This window comes from Anabrus simplex, chromosome 8, assembly GCF_040414725.1.
Source record: "Anabrus simplex isolate iqAnaSimp1 chromosome 8, ASM4041472v1, whole genome shotgun sequence".
Classification (NCBI taxonomy): Eukaryota; Metazoa; Arthropoda; class Insecta; order Orthoptera; family Tettigoniidae; genus Anabrus; species Anabrus simplex.
The window spans coordinates 246,625,739-246,653,673 of record NC_090272.1 but is presented as its reverse complement, the minus strand read 5'-3'; the positions used below and the strand labels follow the sequence as shown (position 1 = coordinate 246,653,673).

Sequence of the window (27,935 nt, the reverse complement as noted above, 5' to 3'; positions counted from 1 at the left end):
TGTTCTTGATAGTGGTCAGTGTGAAAGTGGATTTTCTGTGTATTTTGAAAGAAAATCCTTTTTCTTCTCTTGTTGTGACTATGTCCAGAAAATTCAGTGATCTTTCAACTTCTTCTTCTAAAGTGAATTTTATATTGGAATCCAAATTATTCAATATATTTAAAACTTTATTGCCATCGGTGAGTCTGTTATCTATTATAGTGTAAACATCGTCCACATAACGTGTCCAAAAATCCAAACCCTCTATTTGATTAATAATTTTCGTGTGTTCCAAATAGTCTAAGTATATATTAGCCAATATTCCTGATGCTGGGGCTCCCATTGAGAGTCCTTTCGTTCGGTAAATTTTATTATTAAACGTAAAATAATTTTGATTTAACACGAATTTTAAAACATTAATAAAATCTTCAATTTCTGGTATGCTTACTAATTTGTTCTTCGTTAAATTCTTCTTAATGATTCTGATAGTGTCTTCTATTGGAATGTTTGTATACATGTTGGTTATGTCTAACGAACATGTCGTGTGAGATGATCCAAGTTTAAAATCTTTAACTAGATTGCAAAAATCCACTGAGTTTTTGATAGGTGTTTTACAATGAAATACATATTTACTTGATAAGAAATTATGTATAAATCTAGAAGTTTTATAAATGGGGCTATTTTTGAAATTTATGATAGGTCTAATCGGTTCTCCCTGTTTATGTAATTTCGGTAGTGCTCTCGCAGTCGGGAGTCTAGGGTTCATATTTATTAATGTTTGCACATCATGTTCATTAAACAAGAAAGACGTGCTTTTTAATAGTTTTTTAAGATCCCTCTGAATACGTGATGTCGGGTCTTTATCAACTGTACTAAACGAATTGTTATTAAAAAATGTTTCTGTTTTTTCAATATAAACATTTCTATCTAGGGCTACAACTGTTCCTCCTTTATCTGCTTTTGTGATACTTAAGTTATTTAGTTTGATTTTTTGTTTCAAGTTATTAACCGCCTTGTTGGTGCCTCGAAGTGATTGTAAACCTTTTACTAAAATAGGAATTTTCTTCTTAGCTTCATACCTTATGTCATTCTGTAAGTCTACAGGTAGATTCTGTATTGCTGTTTCTGTTTCAGCTAATGTGGTGATTAAATCATAACTTTTGTTTGAACTTGGCCAATTGAAATTAGGGCCTTGACTTAAAATAGAGGTTTCTTCTTCATTAAATCCTATCTCAGACAAGTTTTTAATTGGAGGTGGATAAACACTATCATCAAACGTAACATTAGGAACTAACCTTCTTTCTTCGCTATTAGATGCTAAATTTTTCAACTTAAATAATTTATTATCCAAAATTTCTTGTTTCATTTTAAGTGTGTTCTCCATTTTCTTATTGATATGTTTCTGGAAAGAATCCCATTCCAGAGGAAGCAAGTTCAGTGGTGCTGAGAGGTGCGCGAAGTACATTTTCTCATTAAGAAGTTTCTTTCTCTTATACATAAATTGAATTTCTCTTTTTAACCATATTTTATTGACCTTCATTTGAGTAAACTTATGATGATTAGAATATATAGTTTTTCTTTGGGCACTTTTTAGAAAACTGGGAGTCAAATTATTTTTAAGGCATTCCTTCAAAAACACTATATCTTTTGTCACTTTAGCTATTTTCATCTTTAAGTTGAGGTAGGTGTTAGCTTCTTTGCTTGCCTGGTTGGCATTAGGATTACATAAAATCAGCTTCATGGTCCGTATCGCACTTCAATAGATTCACAATTAAGTATTTATTTATTTTCCACCTAGTCGATACAATGATTGCGTAAGGCAATTTTTAATGGTCAAAAGTGGTACATGTTTCGTATATTATCAACATCTTCAGCCACATAACACTGTTTAGATGAAAAATATATAAAATTGACAAAGTAATGCTTTAGAGGAAGTGTCCTTAAAATTAACATAAGATTGACAACATTAAAACAAACAAATAACTCAAGAGAATATATATATAAAGGAGGAACAGTTGTAGCCCTAGATAGAAATGTTTATATTGAAAAAACAGAAACATTTTTTAATAACAATTCGTTTAGTACAGTTGATAAAGACCCGACATCACGTATTCAGAGGGATCTTAAAAAACTATTAAAAAGCACGTCTTTCTTGTTTAATGAACATGATGTGCAAACATTAATAAGTATGAACCCTAGACTCCCGACTGCGAGAGCACTACCGAAATTACATAAACAGGGAGAACCGATTAGACCTATCATAAAATTCAAAAATAGCCCCATTTATAAAACTTCTAGATTTATACATAATTTCTTATCAAGTAAATATGTATTTCATTGTAAAACACCTATCAAAAACTCAGTGGATTTTTGCAATCTAGTTAGAGATTTTAAACTTGGATCATCTCACACGACATGTTCGTTTGACATAACCAACATGTATACAAACATTCCAATAGAAGACACTATCAGAATCATTAAGAAGAATTTAACGAAGAACAAATTAGTAAGCATACCAGAAATTGAAAATTTTATTAATGTTTTAAAATTCGTGTTAAATCAAAATTATTTTATGTTTAATAATAAAATTTACCGAACGAAAGGACTCTCAATGGGAGCCCCAGCATCAGGAATATTGGCTAATATATACTTAGACTATTTGGAACACACGAAAATTAATAATCAAATAGAGGGTTTGGATTTTTGGACACGTTATGTGGACGATGTTTACACTATAATAGATAACAGACTCACCGATAGCAATAAAGTTTTAAATATATTGAATAATTTGGATTCCAATATAAAATTCACTTTAGAAGAAGAAGTTGAAAGATCACTGAATTTTCTGGACATAGTCACAACAAGAGAAGAAAAAGGATTTTCTTTCAAAATACACAGAAAATCCACTTTCACACTGACCACTATCAAGAACAACTCGTTACACCCTGAGGCACAGAAAAGATCAGCATATTATAGTTACGTTAACAGAGCGTTTAGTATTCCTTTATCCAAATCTGAAAGGAATAAAGAACTGTTGTTAATCCGACAACAAGCCCTCTTGAATGGTTTCAACAATAACATGATTGATAGATAATTAATAAATTTTCGGAGAAGCAACAATCTATATTAGCAGTCGAACCTAGTAAAACTGAAAAATATATCAAGTTCACATATAATAATCCAAACATTCATGTAATAACAAATTTATTTAAGAGAAAAAATTTCAAAATTGCATTTTCCACCAATAACAACATGAAACATAGTATTTTCAACCATGATACAATAAATCTCTCGGAAAAAGATAATTTTTTTGATTCGGGAATATATAAACTCACATGCTTTGAATGTAAGAATACATACATAGGACAATCTGGCCGCAATTTTAAAGTTAGATATTTGGAACATGTGAATGCTGAAAAACATAGAAGATTCTCAGCAATGGGTTCACAAATGACTGCCACAGGTCATAAATTTACCAACATAGAACAAGACCTGACCATCATAAAAAAGTTAAACAAGGGCAGCTTAATGAACACATATGAAGACCTATACATTCATCTAAACCAACTTGTAATGAAAAATGATAACCTTAATGAGGCTGTAGAATATAAGAATCCATTATATTATCAAATTCTAGTATATTTGAAAATGCTTGAGAAGGATCACGAAAAAAGAATTGGAATTTCTCCACCTACAGATAGCCCTACAACTTATTCCTCCTCAGTTGAAGCTATAGGTGACAGCAAGGAAGTTCTTGACACACCTATATCCCCCGCTCCTCCACCTCCTCAGGTGCAAGAGCAAGGAAGAACGCATCATCAATATTACACCCGGCGCAAAACTGTGAAAGAATTACAGGAGTTACTGTTCCAAAGGAAAGCAGGCTTAATAAGATTTGACAACTAGGAATTAGTTATATTTTCATCTACATTAATAATAAGAGCCGTCCGACTCGTTGGCTGAATGGTCAGCGTACTGGCCTTCGGTTCAGAGGGTCCCGGGTTCGATTCCCGGCCGGGTCGGGGATTTTAATCGCTTCTGATTAATTCTTCTGGCTCGGGGACTGGGTGTATATGTCCGTCCCAACACTCTCCTCATCATATTCGGACAACACACTACACTACCAACCACCACAGAAACACGCAATAGTGCTTACATCCCTCCATAGAGGGTTGGCGTCAGGAAGGGCATCCGGCCGTAAAACAGGGCCAAATCCACATGTGCGACGCAGTTCGCACCCGCGACCCCACAGGTGTGGGAAAAAGCGGCAGGAAAAGAAGAAGAAGAAGAAGAAGATGAATAATAAGAGCCGCACTGTGATATCAGGATTTCTTCATTTCGATAATTACTTATAAATTGTATAATTTTTAATTTTTAAATTGATCTTTTTTCATGAATTATTAAGAAAAGAATATTTATTAGGACATATTCTCTATGGAATATTGTACAAGTGTTTCCTTGACGACTGCTTTCTATTGTAGAAATAATTTATATATTTTCTCTTGAGTTATTTGTTTGTTTTAATGTTGTCAATCTTATGTTAATTTTAAGGACACTTCCTCTAAAGCATTACTTTGTCAATTTTATATATTTTTCATCTAAACAGTGTTATGTGGCTGAAGATGTTGATAATATATGAAACATGTACCACTTTTGACCATTAAAAATTGCCTTAAGCAATCATTGTATCGACTAGGTGGAAAATAAATAAATACTTAATTGTGAATCTATTGAAGTGCGATACGGACCATGAAGCTGATTTTATGTAGACCTATCTGTGTCGGTGCGACGTAAAGCAACTAGCAAAAAAAAAAAAAAAAAAAAAAAAAAAAAAAAAAAAAAAAAAAAAAAAACTGAGTTTTGCGTAATTGTAATGATCACATGCTTTTTAAAAAGAAACAACTGTATTTATGTAGGTTCCTGTTTGTCGGCCTAGGCGGAAGTAGAGCGGTCGGGTTTCAGTGCTGAAATAGAACACAGAGAGTTTCACCAAGTGACATTGTTGACCCTTACTTACTGGCGGCCTAACAAAGGCCAACCGAGTGAGTCCCCTTTGCTCTCCATCTCACTCCTCCTCTACCTTCGTCATTTTTTACCTTCAAAATGCCGCCAAAGATTAAGATACATTACGAGCAAAGTGGGCGGTTTTGGTGTGGAAACATAATAAAATACAGTAAATTTGTTTGAATATGAGAATTTCTGTCGTGGGAACAATGGGGAAGTAAATTGTCCACGGTGCCGGTATCTGGTGTTTACTGTTGAACAGTAGTTTTGTCATTCAGTTGCTTTTCATTAGCCATGTAGAACAGAAAAAGGAAAGGTTATACCCTAGATGAAAAAGTAAAATTTATACGAGAAGTGGACATTAATCCACACAAAACAAAAACTGAAATTGCTTCAGACTTAGGGAATGCTTATACCACGTTATGTACGGTCATCAGTAAAAGAAACTCTATTTTGGATGAGTTCTTAAAACTGGGTTCAAAATCAGCAAAGCGCAGCCGTCGGCAAGAAGGAAGGTACGTAGATTTGGAGAAAGCACTTTTCACATGGTTCCAGCAAAAGCGAGCTGCAGCTCTACCAATTAATGGCAACATGCTGAAGGCAAATGTGATAGATTTTGCTAAAATGTTGATTATCACTGCTAATTTAAAGGCTTATTTATTTATTTATTTCACCGAGCTGGATAGCTGCAGTCGCTTAATTGCGGCCAGTATCTAGTATTCGGGAGATAGTGGGTTCGAGCCCCACTGTCGGCGGCCCTGAAGATGGTTTTCCGTTTTTTCCCATTTTCACACCAGGTGAATGCTGGGGCTTTACCTAATGAAGGCCACGGCCGTTTCCTTCCCACTCCTAGATACTTCCTTTCCTATCGACTCCATAAGACCTATCTGTGTCGGTGCGACGTTAAACAACTAGCAAAAAAATATATATTTATTTCATGCCTTCATTTATGGCAAAGTTAAGGCTCACTGCCCTCTCTTACACTTAACCACATATTGCTATAATAAACTTCATAAAACAGAATTATGAAATAATATAACAAAATATAAATCCTAACCTCATTCATTCTTCCTTTCATACTGCCATTCATACAAGCTGGTTATACATTTAATAGGTAATCTCGGCAAGACTGCTTGAAAGAAGCTAAGGAAGTGCAATTCCTAACACTAACTGGAAGGGAATTCCATAACCTAGCACCTGACACTTGAAAGGAGCAGTTAAATGAAGATGAGCGATGCACAGGATTTGAGAGTGTAGTAGTCGATCATGTGTTGTGTTCATGAGAGGAGGAGAGTAAATTAAACTTTGAGGATAAATACTGCGGTTTAGATTCATTCAACAGATGAAATATGAGAGTTGCAACGTGAAGATGTCTTAGTTTATCGATTTTTAACCAGGAGAGAATTTCATAATCGGGGGAGTTATGAGTTGAAAATTTAATTGAAAATATAAACCTAATGCATGAGTTCGTTGCCCTCTGTAATTTTAATGTTTGTTCCATGGTGGCATCTATCATTACAATATCACAATAATTAAGTATGGGAAATATGAGGGTCTGGATAAGTTTAATTTCCATGCTTAGTGGAAGAAGTGATTGGCGAGTTCCGAGAGGGTGAAGTGATGAGTGAATTTTTCTACAGATGTTTGTTATGTGCTCACTCCAATCTAGTGTGTCACTTATGATAATCCCAAGATTTTTTACCAGCTTCTGAAATGGTATAGCTACACCACAAAGCAAAAGTGAAGGCAATAACTTCTTATTAAGGATATTTAACTGCCTTTGTTGCCCTATTATAATAGCTTGTATCTTTTTGGGGATTAATTAATAAGCAGTTCTTATTAGAATAGGAGCTAATCAGATTTAAAATAGAATTCATCTGATGAATTCCAAACTCAATATCAACAGCTTTACAGTGATAATATATTTGTACATCATATGCATATAAATGATAGTTACAGTTACTGAACTGAGAAGATATATCATTGATATTGTACCAAGAGGTACTCTCCTTCGCCGCATTCTCTTAAATCTTCAATTTATACAGATCGATCTGCATATATTGTATATTTGTAGTTAGTATGTTTTCTCATTGTATCTTAATAAAATACACATGTTGTCCCGACCCCGTTATGGCCCCAGGGAAAAGCGAAAATTATTTCCGCCCTGGTGGCACCTTCCGTATTAAGTTGGCAAGCCTTCCTCTGCCCTGCGCACTTGTGTTGTCCCCTCACCTTGCCCCTCCTCTCCCCTGCAGAGGGATGGCACGGTGCTCGGAGGGAACTTCGTTCAGTTCGCTTGGAGCGAGCAAGCTGCTTTGTCGCCTAGCCGTGAGAGTGGAGGTAGGAGAAATGCTTGTCAACCAACTTCAGGCTTAGGGAGGGAGTTGTTTAAAATTCAGAATGTAACATATTTGTTCTCTTGTCAGCAGAGGCTAAGGGCCTCAGTAAATAGTAAGAGGGCTTATTTCTGAAAAGGCTAATGTGTTAACTTGGTTTTTAAGTTATTCAGTATGTTGTCACTAAAGGACATTGTTCCCAAGGCCGAGCCTCGATTTCTAGGTAAAATGAGTGTAGCCCTCATGATGGTTGAATCGGTATGTGGCCTAAGGCCCCTGTAATTGCTAAGAATCGAAAATTGTAGTATTTGAATTGTCGGAGGGCAGGTCCCCCAATGAATACGAACTTTATTCTTGTTCGCACTTACTACTGTAATAAATGTTCAACATTGCACACGATTTGGTTTTCGCTGACTGTGTTATCGCTTCCCTTGCTCGTTACTGGTATTCAGCCTTCGGTCTTAAAGCCCGCACCTTCCTTACTTCCATATCGCTGCCAATACTTGGTGCAGCAGTCTGGTAGCAGAGCGTGGTTTGTGCTCCTACCAGTGCTTTCGGGCAATTTTGAGTGTGCGTGGTCTCTCTCTCTCTTTCGGTTACGGTGTTTCCCGTTCAGCTTGGTGGCCGGAGATATTTTTACCATGGCTACTCGAGACGTGGCATGTCCTGGGTCTCTTCGAAAAGAAAAGTTGTTACCGGTATACGACATATTAATTCGTAATATAGAGTCTAAAGGGACAGTTAAAGCGGATGAGTTATTATTACGAACTAATTTAGATAAAGTTGTTGTGGTGCCCAAGGTCTCTGACGGTGAGGCTGCGAGTGTGGCGTCCCTTATTCATGCCAATTTGACTGAAATATCCTCAGTTATGGATTTTTTAGAGAACGATGTAGCGTCTCTCCATCAGTTAAAACGAGTACAAGGGCGTCTAACCCATTATGTTCATCGGACGGAAGATTTACTCTCCTTAGAATTAAAGGAGGAACTAGTAAGTCAAATTGGAGCTTTGAAGGACAAGGCGGTCCAACTTTTAGGAAAGGTTGAGGCTTGGTTGGCCGCACTCTCCGTTAAATCTAAACCTGTCACTCCTTCTGTTAATCGGGTTGACGAGGAACCCAATAAGGGTATTTGTAATCTTGAGTTGGATGGAGCGCAAGGCTTGCTGGAATTGCAGCAAGGTTCCTTACCTAGGATTCTCCCCCAGGCTAATCTTCCAGTTCAGCAATCGATCTTGCCTTCTGTGAATTTGCCTTTTTCTAGTATCCCTCACCCGTTAAGTACTATGTTGAAAAACGTTCCTCGTCATTCGGTAAATTCCGCCGATGATGTAGTTACCTTTTTGCGATTTTTTGTGGAATTTCAGGATCATGCCCTTGTGTTCGGGCTAACTCACGTTCAAATATTGCAAATTCTTTATCCGTAAACTACAGGAGTGCTTTCCAATAGAATAGTTAGTGCTATTTCCGATCAGTTGTCACTTCAGCAGTTTCATCCTTATTTGCTTACTCATTTTATTTCGGCTAGGGCTCTCAGCTCTCTAGTGCTGAAATTTTATTTCAGGGTTCAACGCTCGGACAAGCCTTTGACAGAATATGTTGCTGATGTTAAATTTTACGCTAGGGTGTTTGCGTTACATTATAAGGAAGAGGAGATCGTTCTCACGATCGTAGAGGGCATTTACCCGTCATACCGCTCCTGTCTTTGTTTTGCTGCTCAACCTCACAGTCTTGCGGAGCTCGAAGCGATAGTGGTATCGGCTGAAGGTGTTCGCCATGCGGACTCACTTCGTATTACTAGCTTGCCCCCGGTTGGTTCTAATGTCAGGGAGTCTGTGGTGGTTTGTAAGCCTAACTTATTAAGAAAGTGTTATAATTGCGGTGCTTATGATCATTTGCGTAATAAATGCCCCTCTCCATCTCGTAACAACAGTCAGGGTGCTAGCGCTGGTTCTAGAGTAGAGGTTCTGCCCAGAACCAGTAATATTGTATGCTTTCGGTGTGGGGTCATAGGTCACCTTGCGCGACATTGTACCACCCATTCAAATAGCTCTTGACTACAGCGGGAGGTGGTGCAGGACAATGGTACCGCCTTACCTTCCCCTGTTAATAATCAAACATCTTGTTCGTTTGGTGAACCGTCTCCTACTTGCCCTGTGGGATGTTTAGAGATATCTACGGAAATTAAAGGTTTGAGTCCGTTGGTTGAGGTCGAAATAAACAATGAGCCCGTTTCGGCCCTTCTTGATTCTGGCAGTGTAGTGTCATTTATTAGTGAAAGATGGTTTGCTTTGCATAAAGCTGTCTGTAAATTTCCTGATTTATCTCCGGTTTCGCATTCGTTTGTGTCAGCTAATTCTTCCAGAATTGAAGTCCTGGGACTGGTAAAATGTAAAATTCGTCTTTCCAATTTTACTTGGAAATTTCCCTTGTATGTTGCGAGTAATTTACCGTATCCTGTCATTCTTGATTCAAATTTTTTCGACCATTCTGGTTTAGTGTTAGATATTCAGGAGCGTTCATGTTGGTTTAAGTTTTCACAAATGAATAAAATCCCTTTGCACATTAGTAATTCTGCTTCAGCGTCGTCGGTATCGCCGCCTCAGGACGAAGTGGTGTCAGACCTTAGCCATTTGACTGAGGATGAGGCGCAGCGTATTAGGGAGTTGTGCGAGGCCTACCCGGATGTGTTTACTGAGAAATTGGGGATGACGAATATCTTCGAGTATAAAATAGAGGTCACGGATTCGGTCCCCGTCAGATTTCCGCCCTACCGTTTATCTCCTCCTAAGATGCAGGCATTAAAGGAGATCATTAACAACATGCTTGAGGAAGGGATCATCCGACCCTCTACTTCGGCTTATTCTTCCCCCATTTTCCTGGTGCCCAAGCCCCAGGGTGCTTATAGGCCTGTACTTGATTACAGGGCTCTTAATCGTAAGGTGGTCTTGCAGTCAGTCCCGCTCCCGGATTTACATACGTGTTTCTCATGGTTCAAGAGGGCGAGGTATTTCACTGTCTTGGATCTCAATCAAGCTTATTACCAGATTCCGCTCGCGGAGGAGTCTCGTCATCTGACGGCCTTCGCGACGGACTGGAACCTTTATGAATTTTGCCGGCTGCCTTTTGGTATCTCGACAGGTGCCGCCGTTCTCACAAGACTCCTTGATCAGTTGTTTTCCGACATTAAATTTGACTACCTTTATCACTATCTTGATGACGTAGTTGTGTATTCGTAGACGTTCGAGGATCATCTCCAGCACCTCGATGAAGTATTGTCACGCCTGAGGAAGGCTGGCTTGACAGTCAAGTTGTCCAAGGTCTCGTTCGCCAAACCTCAGATGTCCTTGTTGGGGCATATTGTATCCTCTAACGGTGTCTCGGTCGATCAGTCCCGCACTCAGGCCATTCAGGATTTTCCTCCTCCGCAGGATGTGAACGGTGTGTCCCGCTTTGTCGGAATGGTTAACTTCTTCCGAAAATTCGTCCCGAATTTTGCCAGTCGTGCGGCCCCTCTTAATGCACTCCGGCGTAAGGGAGTAAGGTTTCAGTGGGGAGCTTCTCAGCAGGCTGCTTTTGACGATCTCAAGCTGGCCATTTCCAACGCTCCGGTGTTAGCTATGCCGGATTTTACTAAGGTCTTCATTGTGCAAACCGACGCTTCTTAGTCAGCTGTCGGAGCCGTTTTGCTCCAGGAATCTGAGTTAGGGAGACGTCCCATTGCTTATGCTTCGCGGGCTCTTACCCCTCTAGAGGCTAGGTACTCCGTGTACGAGCTTGAAGGTTTGGCCATTCTTTTCGCTCTAGAACGCTTTCGTGTGTACCTAGAGCATGTTAAGTTTGAGCTTGAAACTGACAACCAGGCGTTAAGTTGGGTGCTTGGGAAACCACGGAAAACTGGTCGTTTGGCTCGTTGGGCCATTAGGATTTCCGCCTTTCAACTCAACGTCCGTCATATTCGGGGCTCTGAGAACGTTGTAGCGGATACTCTCAGCCGGATGTTTTCCGACCAACCTATTCTTGATGACAAGCCAGGTCCTTCTGAGTCCTCTCTAGCAATATCCTTGGTTGGAGCGATTTTATCTGATACCCCTCTCTTGTATCACGATATAGGTAAATTTCAAATGGAAGATCCGCTCTTGGCTCCTATCGTCCAAGACTTGAAGGATGGGAAAATTGTCGATCCGTACATATTGAGGAACGGAGTTCTTTGTTGCCCCTCCCGTCATGATCTTAAGATGAAGGTTGTAATTCCATCAGTGTTGGTCTCTATGATCATTAAGTATTTTCATGAAACTCCTCTCGCAGGTCATCAGGGAGTATTTAAAACAAGGGAGAAGATCAGGGAAAATTTTATCTGGAAGGGAATGGACGGAGAAGTTCGCGAACTTGTCAAGGCTTGTAAGATTTGTAGGATTAGTAAGCCATGTGTTAATTCTCGGGTTGGGTTGTTATTCTCTACCCAAGCTACTCTTCCTATGCAACGTCTGTATATCGATTTCGTAGGAACTCTCCCGAGATCGAAATCTGAATCAAATAGGTTTGTTTTGGTCTGCGTTGATGGCTTCACTCGTTTTACGTGGTTATTTCCGACGAGGATGGCCAACGCTGAAACAACCATTAGATGTTTAAAAACCATATTTTCATCATTTGGTCCTAGTCAGTATTTGGTTTCAGACAATGCTAAAGCCTTCACATCTAATCTATTTAAGAACTTCTGTTTTAGCCTGTCGATTACTCACGTCACGACTTCCCCTTACTATCCCCAGTCTTCGTAAGCGGAGAGAGTTAATAGGAATTTACGCTCGGCCCTCATCGCTTTCCATCACCACGATGTTCAGAGATGGGACACCACCTTGCCGTGGCTCGCTTATGCTTTTAATACTGCGGTGCATGAGGCGCACCAGTTTTCTCCTTTCTCCCTCATGTTTTCGTTTCTTCCGAACTCGCCGCTTTCCAATTTGTGGCATATTAATGACTTGTTGCCTGAGAGGGTGGATCCTCTTAATATTCGCGCTAACTGGAAGAAAGCTAAAGAGAATCTTCAGGTCTCCTACCAGAGGAAAAAGGAGCGCTACGATAAGGGGCGTCAGCCTACCAGCCTGGCTGTTGGGGATGAGGTATTCATTAAGAATTTTGTTCCCTCTGGAAAGTTGGCACCCAGGTTCCGTGGTCCTTTCCGGATTATTGATTTTCTTACCCCGGTCACCCTGTTGGTGAGAGACCCCGTGACCGAGGGAGTTTTTCGTGTTCATCTTTCTCAGCTTCAGTCTGCTCAGTGAAGTGTTTTTGCTTTAATTGGTTGGCGAGAACTGATACGTCTGTGGTGTTAATTTCTGCGGTGTTTGTTCCCCTGTTGCTTTACTAACTTCTGTATTTTATGGGGAGTTGTATTTTACTTAGTCTGTAAGAGTTTTTAAATTTGGTATGTGAGCCCTCCTGCAGCCCTACCTTGCCTCCTACCTCCACACCCGGCGCGCTGACCCGGGATTGTCTCCCTCCACCTTGACTCTTCGATCTTATCGGCTCTTGTGAAGACAAAACTGCTGGCCTTAAACTTGTATGTTTCAGCATTATGGAGGTTCCATCTTCGCCGTCGCTCCGTGAGAAGGGCCCCTCATGTGGGCGTGTTTTGGCATGCGCTGACTCCATCGGCCGTCCTTCCGGGCCGTTTTTCTGCATGTTGTATGTTCTGCGCTGGCTAGCATCCGCTGCCAGTTGTGGCACGCATCGTCCATCTGGCTTAATGCATCTTGGTGTGCCTGGTTGCCGCGTGTTCGGCATTCGTCGTTTATTTTGAGCCATGCCAGTTTCGTCGTAACTTAGACTTGTAAGCCGGTAGCTCGCCCAGTGATTCTACTCCAACTTATTCTAATCTTGTTATTGAGATGTTCATCTTGAAATATGGATTCTCACGAACTGGCTTTTATTGCCTTTGGACAAGCTAAAAAGTGTTCACCTAATGAAATGTTAGGCCAGTTGTTGTTGGTGTATCCTAAGCAAAGACACTTTCTCCAAGTGTTTTTTTAATTGCTCAAGCAAACTGTTATTTATTTGTTTGAAAAATGAACTTTTATCAAGAGCTCTTGTGGTGTCTAAGTAGAAGAAAAAAGACTTTTTCCAACCTGGTTGGAAACTTAGGGAGAGAGGTCTGTACCAAGAGGTACTCTCCTTCGCCGCATTCTCTTAAATCTTCAATTTATACAGATCGATCTGCGTATATTGTATATTTGTAGTTAGTATGTTTTTTCATTGTATCTTAATAAAATACACATGTTGTCCCGACCCCCTTATGGCCCCAGGGAAAAGCAAAAATTATTTACGCCCTGGTGGCACGTTCCGTATTATGTTGGCAAGCCTTCCTCCGCCCTGCGCACTTGTGTTGTCCCCTCACCTTGCCCCTCCTCTCCCCTGCAGAGGGATGGCACGGTGCTCGGAGGGAACTTCGTTCAGTTCGCTTGGAGCGAGCAAGCTGCTTTGTCGCCTAGCCGTGAGAGTGGAGGTAGGAGAAATGCTTGTCAACCAACTTCAGGCTTAGGGAGGGAGTTGTTTAATATTCAGAATGTAACATATTTGTTCTCTTGTCAGCAGAGGCTAAGGGCCTCAGTAAATAGTAAGAGTTCTTATTTCTGAAAAGGCTAATGTGTTAATTTGGTTTTTAAGTTATTCAGTATGTTGTCACTAAAGGACATTGTTCCCGAGGCCGAGCCTCGATTTCTAGGTAAAATGAGTGTAGCCCTCATGGTGGTTGAATCGGTATGTGGCCTAAGGCCCCTGTAATTGCTAAGAATCGAAAATTGTAGTATTTGAATTGTCGGAGGGCAGGTCCCCCAATAAATACAAACTTTATTCTTGTTCGCACTTACTACTGTAATAAATGTTAAACATTGCACACGATTCGGTTTTCGCTGACTGTGTTATCGCTTCCCTTGCTCGTTACTGGTATTCAGCCTTCGGTCTTAAAGCCCGCACCTTCCTTACTTCCTTATCGCTGCCAATACTTGGTGCAGCAGATATATAAACAGAAGAGGTCCAAGCACAGATCCCTGTGGGACACCTATTTGCTTCGTCTTCGAGTCTGTGGTCATGCTGTTTATGACAACACCTTGTCACCGATTGGTGAGGTATGAAGCAAAGAGCTGAATAGCAGAGGGACTCAGATTAAATCTTTGTAGTTTTGCTAATAATATTGTTACAAGTGAACTATGTAATGCGAGTGGAATGTATTTTTTTTTTTGAAGACTTTGTTTGTAAAATATGATATGATGTTTTATTTTTATTGGCCTAACCTGTACTGTACAATGTTGTAACATAGGCATTTGTAAATAGTAGAATTCTGTCTATAGTTCCTGGAAAGATCCAGAAAGTTACATAACTTTTGTACAGGGTGTGTTACTTTGTTGGTACGTGTTCTAGAAAGTGTATTCTGTCTATTCTGGAAAAATACGACTTTCGCGATCATGCATATTCTAGAATGTTAGTCAAAGTTCGCGATCGAAAGTAAGGTTGTGATTGGTGAGTCTAGGTGGCGATAGGGAACTCGTGCACGCTGATTGGCTGCCTCCAAGGCCGGAATTTCCTATATATAATGAGCGAGGCAGTGTTCAAATTAATTCTGTATCCCGAAATCTGTCGGTCTTGGTCTATCTGTCTGCGAGCAAGACAACACAAGACACCATTCTTAAGAATATAGGGCTTAACATGCCCACCGGATTTAATCCTGTCGTCAATGGCTTTTAACTCAGGATCATCCTCTTGATGTTTGGCAATATCCTTGAAAAGGAAGGGAGAGTCAGTGAGAACTACATTGACAAAAGCTGATACTTGTTCGGGAGAGGAGTCTACTGGCTCGGATTGAGGGTCAGAGCTGTCTGGATGGAACATTCTACTGAGGCCATCAGCCACAACGTTTTCCGTGCCACGAATGTGGCGGGCTTCAAATTGGAAGGCTGAGATGCGCACTGCCCATCGTGCTAGACGACCGGTCTTTCGCGGCTTGGCCAGTACCCAACTCAACGCCTGATTGTCAATTTCCAGATCGAAAGGGAGATGTTCCAGGTACATTCTGAAGCGTTCTAAGGAGAAGACAACAGCCAGGGCTTCCAACTCATAAATGGAATAATTGCGCTCAGCATGATTCAGGGCACGGGAAGCATAAGAAATAGGACGCCGCCCTTCTTGAAATTTCTGTAGAAGAACTCCGGATATGCCTGAGGAAGAGGCGTCAGTCTGAAGAATGAAGCGTTTAGAAAAGTCTGGCATAGCCAGTACAGGAACGTTACATAAGGCGGATTTCAAGTCCATGAAGGCTTCACGTTGGGCATCACCCCACACAAATTTGGTGTCCTTTCTTCTCAAATCATTTAATGGGGCTGCACGTTCAGCAAAATTAGGAATTAAATGATTTGAGAAGAAAGGACACCAAATTTGTGTGGGGTGATGCCCAACGTGAAGCCTTCATGGACTTGAAATCCGCCTTATGTAACGCTCCTGTACTGGCTATGCCAGACTTTTCTAAACGCTTCATTCTTCAGACTGACGCCTCTTCCTCAGGCATATCCGGAGTTCTTCTACAGGAATTTCAAGAAGGGCGGCGTCCTATTTCTTATGCTTCCCGTGCCCTGAATCCTGCTGAGCGCAATTATTCCATTTATGAGTTGGAAGCCCTGGCTGTTGTCTTCTCCTTAGAACGCTTCAGAATGTACCTGGAACATCTCCCTTTCGATCTGGAAACTGACAATCAGGGGTTGAGTTGGGTACTGGCCAAGCCGCGAAAGACCGGTCGTCTAGCACGATGGGCAGTGCGCATCTCAGCCTTCCAATTTGAAGCCCGCCACATTCGTGGCACGGAAAACGTTGTGGCTGATGGCCTCAGTAGAATGTTCCATCCAGACAGCTCTGACCCTCAATCCGAGCCAGTAGACTCCTCTTCCGAACAAGTATCAGCTTTTGTCAATGTAGTTCTCACTGTCTCTCCCTTCCTTTTCAAGGATATTGCCAAACATCAAGAGGATGATCCTGAGTTAAAAGCCATTGTCGACAGGATTAAATCCGGTGGGCATGTTAAGCCCTATATTCTTAAGAATGGTGTCTTGTGTTGTCCTGCTCGCAGACAGATAGACCAAGACCGACAGATTTCGGGATACAAAATTAATTCGAACACTGCCTCGCTCATTGTATATAGGAAATTCCGGCCTTGGAGGCAGCCAATCAGCGTGCACGAGTTCCCTATCGCCACCTAGACTCACCAATCACAACCTTATTTTCGATCGCGAAGTTTGACTAACATTCTAGAATACGCATGATCGCGAAAGTCGTATTTTTCCAGAATAGACAGAAAACACTTTCTAGAACACATACCAACAAAGTAACACACCCTGTACAAAAGTTATGTAACTTTCTGGATCTTTCCAGGAACTATAGACAGAATTCTACTATTTACAAATGCCTATGTTACAACATTGTACAGTACAGGTTAGACCAATAAAAATAAAACATCATATCATATTTTACAAACAAAGTCTTAAAAAAAAATACATTCCACTCGCATTACATAGTTCACTTGTAACAAATATGTCAATATTTACTGTGTCAAACGCACTACTGAAGTCAAGTAAAATAAGTATAGTCACTTTCTGCTCATCTATAGCTTGTCTAACATCATCTGTAATTCTTAGTAGTGCTGTCCCTGTGCTATGTCCTTTCTAGAAACCAGATTGGAAGGGGTCACGCAGATAATATTTTTCCAGGTATTGCTCAAGTTGGCTATAGATCAATTTTTCTAGAGCTTTAGACAGTGCTGAAAGAATGCATACAGTACGAAAGTCAGATGCTACATTAGCTGGTGACCTTTTTGGAACTGGGACAACTTGTGCATCTTTCCACTTTGTCGGAAAATAACCACGGGTGAGGCATGCATTAAATAAATTGGTAATAACCGGCAATATTATGACCATAATGTTAGTAATACAGAAAATAGGGATTTCATCAGCCCCCATTGCATGGGATTTGATTGAAATCAGTTCTCATTTCACTTCAGACTCTGAAACAGTTCAAAATTCGAAACATGGGCGATCAGATGATTGTTGTCGTATTATAGACGTGATGGTGGCCTGCACTATATTGTGTTCAGGAGTAAAAGCATCTATTGAAAAGTGTCTATTAATCTCGTCAAGCGGTATTTCTGGTTTAGCATTGTTCACAGGAGGCCTTTCAATACCTAATGAACGAAGTTGTCGCCAAGTACTACCAGCGTTTATATTACTGGATAGACGCCGGAAGTAATAAAATTTCTTATTGCGGATAATTTGTTTAATTCGATTTCTCAGTACACGGTATTGTTCAAATGTGTCAGCTGATAAATTTCGTTTGTAATGTCTATATAACAAATCACGCTGAGCCATCAGAGATTTGATTTCAATTGTCAGCCACGGACAGGGCGGGCGTGTTACCTTCACACAGCGCTTAGGAGCATGCTTATTGTAAAGTCCATGAATATGAGAATATTTTCCAGTTTTTCATCTATATCATTAATTAGTATTATGTCACCCCAAGGACATTTACATGCATCTTCTTTTAGGTGATCATCAGGATGATTGCAAGGATTTAAAGATTGTCATGGTATCACAGGGAGAACATTTCGTGCAGACTCAAAAGCTGTGGACGACGTCACGGTGCAACGCTGGAAAGAAGAGGTTCTTCCGGGTATCGTAAGCGATTATCAGCCTCCAAACATCTACAGTTGTGATGAGACCGGCCTATTCTACAATCTCCTTCATAATAAAACATTAGCTGAAAAAGGTGACTCATGCCATGGAGGGAAGAAAAGTAAAATTTGTGTAACAGTACTTCTCGCCACCAATGCAGATGGATCTGACAAACTTCCTCCAATTGTGAAAGGAAAATCGAAGAATCCAAGGAGTTTTAAGGGTGCGAAAACAAAACCTATGGAACATGAATCCAACAGAAATTCTTGGATGACTATGCTTCTAATGGAACAGTGGTTGCAAAAACTGGACATTAAAATGAAAAAAAGAAACAGAAGGAGATCCTTCTTCTTATGGATCCAAGTGCAGCATATCCACCTCAAATCGTTCTGGACAATGTCCAAGTGGAATTTTTTCCCTCCGAACTGTACCATTGTTCTACAACCACTTGATTTGGGCACCATTGTAAATTTCAAAGTACCGGGCGAGTTGGCCGTGCGAGTAGAGGCGTGCGGCTGTGAGCTTGTATCCGGGAGATAGTAGGTTCGAATCCCACTATCGGCAGCCCTGAAAATGGTTTTCTGTGGTTTCCCATTTTCACACCAGGCAAATGCTGGGGCTGTACCTTAATTAAGGCCATGGCCGCTTCCTTCCAACTCCTAGGCCTTTCCTATCCCATCGTCGCCATAAGACCTATCTGTGTCGGTGCGACGTAAAGCCCATAGCAAAAAAAAAATTTCAAAGTGCATTATAGAAAAATGCTGGTTCAACATTTAATAACACTGAGTGATGCAGGAAATGAACCTCTGTCCATTAATTTGCTACAAGCCATGGACTTTATTTCGGCTGCCTGGAAGCAGGTGTCATCCTCCACAATCAGCAGCTAGTTCCGCAAAGCTGAAGTCTTACTAGAAGAGGCTGCTTCTAATGATATTATGGGGGCGAAGTTTTGTCTGGCAATGAGCTAACGCCACCGGAGGGTGTAGAATTCGATACTTTTGTGATAATCGATGATAATCTGGCTGGATGTGGAGAACTACCGGATGAAGTGATTATTGCTGATGTATGCTAATAACACGATGGGGATGGACCAGCTACAAACGATAATGACGGTGATGGAGATGGAGATAACAACTTGAATCTTGAAACACCTGAACTGAGTGAAGTGTTAAGTGCAATCAATGTATGTAGGCGTTACATCAGTGCAAAAAGTCGTAGTGAAAATGCTTTGAATTCATTATTAACTTTGCAAAAGGAGGTTTATACTCTAAATGCAAGAAAAGTGAAACAAGCCAAACTGTATGATTTCTTTAAGGCTGGACGAAGTTCAATTTCAAATTTCTGTCTTAATGTATTTATTATTTGCAAGGATTTACACATGTAGGTCTATTCCATTGCTCTTTCAGTAAATATGTGATGTATTGTGTAAGTCTGATTTCTAAGTAATTCTGAGTTACAAGTAGTTTTTCTCTTCCCCTTGATGTACGTATAAATCAGGTTCAACTGTATTATTATTCGAATAACCCTTTTGAGGGTACGATAAGTCAATTTGGTTACTTTTCTTTGCATTAACATTTTTCGTTTCCAAACTTCCTTCATTTTCTGAGAATGTTGTTCCCTTTTCCTCTTGATTCCATTTTCTTCCAGTTGTTCATTTCTTTCTCTCCTGAATCCTGCCTTTCATATTACTTCTCTGAAACGTGGTCTGTTTTCTATCATATCTATTTTAATTCCAGCATTTTTCATATCCTTTTCAGTTTCAATGAACCACGTTGACTTGGGTTTGTACCTGTTCAATCAATAAGTGAAGATTTGTTTAGTTAATCTATTATTATTCATTCTATAAATGTGTCCAAAAAACTGGAGTCTTCTTTTCCTCATTACAGTTGTCAGTTTATCAACTTTTAAATATAGCTGTCTGTCTGATTGTAGTCTAAATTCAGCATTGTTGTTTCTTATAGGTCCCAGTATTTTTCTCAAAATTCTTCTTTCAACTTTTTCTAATTTTTCAAGATCCCCAATTCTTGTAAATTTAAAAGTTTCTGCTGCATATAAAATTTCTGGCCGGGCCACTGTTTGATAATGTCTTAATTTCAAGTTCCAGGATAGAGATTTCTTATTGTAATATAGTTTTTGACATATGAAACATCCTTTCCATTTTGTTAACTCTTATAATTATAGCTACCTTTTCTTTTGTGTTGTTTAGTATTCATTTTCTCAGGTATTTAAAGCAATATGCCTGAGATATTATGTTATTTTGAGGGGCATTAATGATGTATGTCATGAACTTTGTTTTTTCAAATTATATTTGCAATCGTATTTTGTTTCTGTAATTCTCATATTTGTTCTTGAGCATTATCTAATGAGTCAGTAATTAACACAATGTCATCTGCGAAAGCTAAACAATCAATAATTATTTTATTTTTATTTCTTCCTAGTTGAACACCGTTAGTATTGATGGCTTTCCTCCATTCTCAAACTGAAAAGTAGAAGATATAGATGTTGATTCCCAAAGGGTAAAACTAAAGGCAAATTGGAAAGGAGAAATAAGCTTATGTTTTGGTTTTGTCCTGAAGGCTCTCCATTTGCAAATAAATATTTCTTCCATGAGTAGGAAGCAGAAATGAACAGATTAAGGAATATGTTTGGATATATAGGTATAGTGGTGACGGGAAGGTTGCAGACTGAAAACCATGTATTGTAAAGAGGTAGCAAGTCTACGTGAAGGATATACTGTACTGGGCCAGGAGTTACTTGACATTTGTAACAGAAATGAGAGGAAGTCCAGGGAAGCAAAGGCTGGACAGAATTGTATCACGTAATCTGTGACTTGTTATCAAGGAAATATTAGCTCCCTCTGTGGATCAGTGGTAGTGTCGGCCTCCAGATCCCAAGATAGCGGGTTCAAACCCTGCAGAGGTAGTCGGATTTTGAAGGGCAGAAAGAAAGTCCATTCGACACTTCATGTCGTACAATGTGGACAGGTAAAAGATCTCTGGTGACACATTTGGTGTTTATGCGACAAAATTAATTCAATCTCAGCCATTGACGCCCAAGAGAGTTTCCATTACTCGGTCTGCCATCTAGTGGGCCTACAGTAAAACGGAACGTCAAAATTGACTACCAGACAGCCAGATAGCGTCAACCTGAAATGTCTGCACATGGTAGCCGAGGCCATACAATTATTATTATTATCATTATTAAGGGAATATTAGAAAGAGATTAGTGTGCTAATATCCATGGAGAGAACACTTTAGCAAAAGCTTTTAAAGGGGGAAGTTAGGAGTAGGAAATAACAAACAATCAGCCATCACTGATCTTCGTTTAGGGCAGTTGCTCAGATTGCCTGTCAGTTGTTTTACCTCGTCTAATTTCAAAAGAGTTCTGCCTTGGTAAATTATTCCAATCCATAACTACTGTTCTATAAAAGAATCTTCACTCCAATTTGACCTCTTGATTTCTAACATTATCTTCATATTGTGATTATTCCTACTTTTAAAAACATTGTACTGCTTCGGCGGTACATATACTAAAATTGGAACGATACAGAGAAGATTAGCATGGCCCTTGCATATGGATGACACGCAAAATCGTGAAGCGTTCCGCATTTTTGAGAGCGACAGGCTCCCTGTCTATGACTGCAATGCTGCGAGCCTCTGCACACCCAGTGTTCATGCTCATATGTGGCGCTCAGTAATGTTGGTAACGGCTCGCCCTTACTCGGCCGTGAGAATGTTGTGTCGTACGCCTCTCGTACGGTCCTGCCGGCCTCGGCAGCAGACAAAGTGGTGATGTGACAATGGATGGTGAAGGGATCCATTCCCTATCGAAGGCGTGCCGGCTGGGTGAGAGCCCATGTTCGGTGGCCTACGAAATTTTAGTTGGCGGCCACTCGGCCGGCCAACGCAGCAAAGCAACTCTGTGTCCGCAGGCAGCACTCATCTGTGGCGGCCTACGACGTTCGGTTTCAGCTCTCGAGACAGACAGCTCCCTGGTTGATCCTGCCAGTAGGCATTTGCTTGTCTCAAAGATTAAGCCATTGACGCAAGTGCGTTAACAGGTATACCTCGAAATCAGTATCCTCTCACCCTTGGGTAACTAATGCAGACATCAAGCTCGATTATTATTATTATTATTATTATTATTATTATTATTATTATTATTATTATTATTATTATTATTATTATTATTATTATTATTATTATTATTATTATTATTATTGTACCGGGCGGTACACCTCCATGCTGCTAGTTCAAATATTGCGCCAGTTGAAACTTCTCTACAGGAGAAAGTCTGAACTTTAAAAAAACGTATTAACTCAACAGTTTCTCCGAAGATGGCTCTGTGTGAATTTATTTGTGTTTTTGTTTGTAATTGATCCAGAAGTGTGGACATTCTCTACCAGATGTCTCTACTAAAAACTATGATTACGCACTCTGGTGCGAAGAAATAAACTTTCTTGAAGAAATTTTGTATTCTTAAGTTTTGTCTTTACTACATTTTGTTCTTTATTTTTTGGGTTGGCAATATTAATCTTTCTGTCCGCCAGTTTTGAACTCAGCCAATCCCGAATTTCTTTAATTAATTTTTGACCAATTGTGTATGTCTTCTTCGATATGGATATGTAGCTCTAAGCTATCTAATAAAGTTGAGGGGGTGTGTCTATTCATTCTTGAAAGGTCTCGAATTTTTCACGAGGGTATAAAAACTGCTGATTTTCTTTTCTCGGGGCCACTTCAGTAACATGTAACTTAGTGTGTGGATATGTAGCAGGGGGCGGGAAGCGCCTCTTTCTTCCAGCAGCAGCGCTTCAACAAGGTAATGGCCTGTTAACATCTTTATTTCCCGCTAGCTCAGCAGTTTAACTCTCGGGGAGGGTTCGAAACCTTTTAATATGTAACCTACCACTTTAAAATGTAAATTCCTCTTCTGTCTATGTAAAAACTACAAATATCTTTTACTGTAAAGCGGGTATAGAGAGTGCTTTACCCTCTCGAACTCCCCTTCATTTTGAAATTGAGGTGACCACGTTTTTATAACCGTTTCTTCTCTTCCTTAATGTATTAAAGTTTTCTCATACGGGTCACCTCCCTAGCTTGGGACTAAGCCCTGTGTATCGGCCTAAAGCCACTTAGGTTTTAAAGGTGTATTTTGGAGTGCAAGTTTATGCCTCCAGTTCCTTCTGTACTTTGGGCCAGTAACTCATCCTGATGATTTGTTTTCTTCATGCAAAGGTCCTGTAGGTTGGGTATTAGATACCCCTGTTTCATTGTATGTGTGCCTTGAGGGCAGTTAGGAGTAAGGGTTGTTGTGGCCTTTGATAAGGCTTGTAAAATTGAGAGCAGGTCCGCTCTTTCTGGTATTTTGGAAAGTGCCTCTAGGAGGCTTAACATTGTAATTAGGAGCAAGTGCTCCTTGGCATGATGGGGTTTTCTGCCCCTTTGTTCAATTTTGTACCTTGGTAAAGTTGGGCTTATAGCTCAAGGATTGTCATTGTGGGGCTCGAAGCCCAGATCGTGTAATTATCCCCTAACACTTGTAATTTATTTGTACTGATTTTGGCTTGTTGACTTGTTAAGTTTTCAAATTCTATGTCACCACTGTTAAGTTTTGAAAATATAACCTTTGTTGAAATTTTAATTCATTTTTCGAACTTGTAGTTAGACCCATCCCAGCCCGCACCTTCTTTCACCTCTGCTGATCCACCAAAACTCCGTAACAATTATTATTATTATTATTATTATTATTATTATTATTATTATTATTATTAAGGAGGGTTCAAAAAAGGTCGCTCAACAGCTGAACAGATCCAAAATCTCAAAACGATCATCAGATATTATACACTAAGGTCCAAGCAGTATGTGTCTGTCTTTGTGGACTTTAAGAAAGCGTACGACTCCATTGACCGGGAAGTCCTGCTAAACATCTTAAATGAATTTGGAGTTGATTTGAAACTGCTGGCATTAATTAGAGCCACCCTGACCGATACAAAATCCAAGGTGAAGTTCCACGGATGTCTCTCGCATTCCTTTGACATCAAAACAGGAGTCCGACAAGGTGATGGGCTATCCCCGATACTCTTCAACTGTGTTCTTGAAAAGATCATCAGAACCTGGTGGGTGAGATTACAGGAAACCAACTACAGTCCATTGAGAATAGGAACCAAATCCAAGGGGATCGCAACAGACTGCTTAGCATTTGCCGATGATATTGCTGTTCTCTCAAACGACATAGAAACCGCTAGAGCTCAAGTTGAAATGTTAAAGGAAATTGCCGAACAAACTGGTTTGCAGATATCGTTTGAGAAAACAGAAGTAATGACTAACATCAAAGAAGCTCCACCAAAACTCCATACAAAATACGGGGACATCACCCGAGTAGACAAATTCAAATACCTGGGTGAGATCATCATGAAAAATGGACTGGACAAGGAAGCACTTCACGAGCAAGTACGCAAACTGGAAATAGCCTACCAAACATCCCGCACAATCTACAACAAAAAATGCCTTTCCCAAAACACCAAGATACGTCACTATGAAACAGTTCTGAAGCCAGTAGTTCTATATGCAGCCGAAACCCTGTCTCTAAATGCCAACAAAGGACTCCTTGAAGAACTGGAGAAAAGAGAATGTAAAATTGTGAGAGGAATCTTGGGATCAAAGTACAGAAATGGAATCCATCAAAAGAGATCCAACAAGGAAGTCTACAGCAAAATAGAGAAAATTACCGACACAATCAGAAAAAGACGGGCACGATTTTACGGTCATCTGAAAAGAATGGACGGAAGAAAGTTAACTAAAGAAATCTTTCACTTTTTTGATTCAAACCCCAAAACCACAATTCCCTGGCTTAGAAATACCAAAGAAGACCTGCAAATGCTACATAATCTCAGCTGAAGATGCCCTTAACAGAGATCTGTTCCGCTAGAAAATATTGACGAATGGGCTAAACCGAGACGAGCAGCCGAAGAGAAGACATGGTGCCCCTTGGACAGAGGAGCGTAAGCAGGCCCACTCGCAAAGAATGAGGGAAATTTGGGCTCTAAAGAAGGCCAAGTTGAGTGTCAAATGCAACAGGACTTAACGTGGTCCTTGATGGCCCCAGCGAATTATATATATATTTATTATTATTATTATTATTATTATTATTATTATTATTATTATTATTATTATTATTATTATTATTATTACTACTATTACTTGCATGTATGGTTGTGAAGTGTTAGATCATGTTTATATTTGTATTTTGATTACGATACGATCACGTTGTGTGTGAGGTAATGTCATTAAGTATTAGTGTTATTATTATTTACGTAGTCGAATGATCGTATTATATGTGAGGTTATGAAACGTGTGTCGAACATAGACATTGATATCAGTTCTGTTAATGTAAATACCTGTAAACTAATATTATAATTTATTCTTACCTGTATATACAAATTGTAATCCATAATTGTGAAACACACTGTAACTTCCAGAATGGTACAGGCGCTAGAACAGTTGAATATATTCTGTACATTATAATCTATGTATTGAACGCTCTGGAATATTGAAGAAGGTAGTTTCTTTTGTAATGTATCTTTCTGGAAATTTGGTCCAAGATATAACGAGAGATGATCTTGACGGTGAAGCCAGTTACTGTTGAGTTACTGAAGTTGTGGTTTGGAAGTTATAGGAAGAGAGTGGCTGACATTGCAAGTAATGAATCTCAGTATTGAGCCGTATTGGAATTCAGAATGAGAAGTTGATACATTAATCAAAACCACCTTTCCAATGCATAGCAATCCTTTATATTTAGGATAAAGCCATTAACAGATATTAAAATTAGGACATGATTCGCTCATACTTTGTGAGCACCATCAGCCAGAATAACCTAATTCAAGGTAGGTCAGGGCCCTGATCCCAGTACATATAACGTACAAAAGTCTAATAATACAATGATAAAACTGATTACAACAATTTAAAAATGATCAGTAAGAATATAATATCCAATTAATTGAAGGAACAAGAATCCACCTGATCGATACTTTCACTTTTATTTAGCCTTAGGCTATTTCAATAGACATTAAATTAAAAGTTCAGAACATGTTTCGAATGCATTGCATTCATCATCAGCTGCTTACATTTGGCAAAAGTAAAATTAGCTAAGAACAGTCTCACAATTTTCTTAAAACCTTAAAAACAAGTGTTAGTAGTGCGTGTGTGAATGGATGTGGGGGGGGGGGATGCATTGAAGGCGATTGTTAGTTAAACTATGACTTATTATTAAAAATCTTAATGTTAAAAACACTGATGGACTAAAATATAGTTCACTATAAGTCTTGTGAATTTTCCATAAGTTCGTTGGTTACTGAAGAACTTCTATGGCCAAGCAGGCATCAATTTTTAGTGATGAGACAAAGTCTCTTAGTGCATTGGCACTGCCGGTGGCTCCAGTTAGCCTACGCAGTGGCCTCCACGGTATGCAGGCTAGCCAGCGTATTGGTAGGTGTACTAGGTACCAACTGATGAGCCCACCCTAGCACACGAGGGCAAAACGCTGGCAACCAAGAATGAGTTAGCTGGAAAATTTATAATGTCCTATAACGGACCATTTATATTGGTATTATAAATTTACTCATTCAGGACAAGTGTTTCAGATTCCCTATGGGAATCAACATCTATATCAGCGCGTAATTTATCGGTCAATTCGAGGGCCCGATAAGACTTTACCTGCCGGGCAAGTTTTGAGAGTTGAACATTATTAGCTGTATTTCTGGTGACATACAACTTAAATTAGCTTAGTATACTGAAATAAGCATGATGCTGTAACAGTGGCGGATATTGTATTGCAGGATTTTGAACATTAATGCTTCCCTTGAGTTGCAACGGTCACGCTAGCCTCTCGCATTTGTAGCGTAGGGAACACATTTTATACGTCAAGCTTTCGTAAATAAACTTTAAAAGGATATAAAATCAAAAGCTATTTGGAAAACATTTCAAATGGGCTTTAATTTTCTACTATTTCAGTTTTCAGAAACAAGGTATAATTTATTGTATATATCCCAACTACACCGAGCGTTCTCATAGTGCAATGGCTAACACGCTTACTTCGTTATACTAGGTATGCAGGTTCGAGTCCTTATTCAGACGAATCTTTATTTCCATTATTAACGTTGTGTTAATCTATATGCCTCTTTTCATACGTTCTTTTGTTAATAATATATTTCGTTGAAATGTTTAATCACAATATTATGTCTGCTAGGAAATTGCTTTATGTGTGTGCTACTTATAGAAAGTGATATTATATAGGACTGTCGCCCAGGTAGCAGATTCCCTATTAGTTGTTTACACAGTCTTCTTGTAAATGATTTCGAAGAAATTGGAAACTATTCCATTCCTGAATTCCTCTTCCTATGAATGGATATTTACCCCGATTAGTTCTTTACGTTTACAGTACCTTCCAACTTTATCTTCATAAAGTTAAACATTAGAATGAAATGCATTCTCAATAAATGGAAGCATGTGGAACTAAACGAGGTCACAGAACTAGTTGCAAATAGAGCATCGTGGAGATACTTAATCAATTCACAGAAGCCTGCAGATAGAATGCTCAAAGGCAATAAGTCCGTAAGGGAGATGTGTGTGTATATATACATATATGGAAGCACGTAAAAGAGAGTTGAGAATGACGGCAGGGAACGAAAATAAATTTTAAAATATAAATTAGAAATACGACGAAAACCTGCGTACCTGCTATTACGGAGCAAGCGACTTGACCAATCTACTATGAGAATACTTTTCAAAAATGCAAGCCTTACATGACAGGTTATAACTGGCGTAAGAAAATGTAATCTCGAGATTTTAATCCCAATTAGGTATTGATATTGAAGCTCATAGATTAAAATCACGAAAGCTTGACATAAATCATTGTC

The 27,935-nt window shown here is 39.5% G+C and overlaps 1 protein-coding gene and 1 non-coding gene across 2 annotated transcripts in view; both read left to right on the top strand.

The window, feature by feature from the left end:
- LOC136878773 (copine-8) overlaps positions 1 to 27,935 on the top strand; it is a 374,905-nt gene that overhangs the window by 181,032 nt on the left and 165,938 nt on the right. The window lies entirely within an intron of this gene.
- On the top strand, positions 21,529 to 21,634 carry LOC136879435 (U6 spliceosomal RNA). Its single transcript, XR_010860930.1, has one exon. It is a non-coding gene; the product is annotated as a U6 spliceosomal RNA (small nuclear RNA).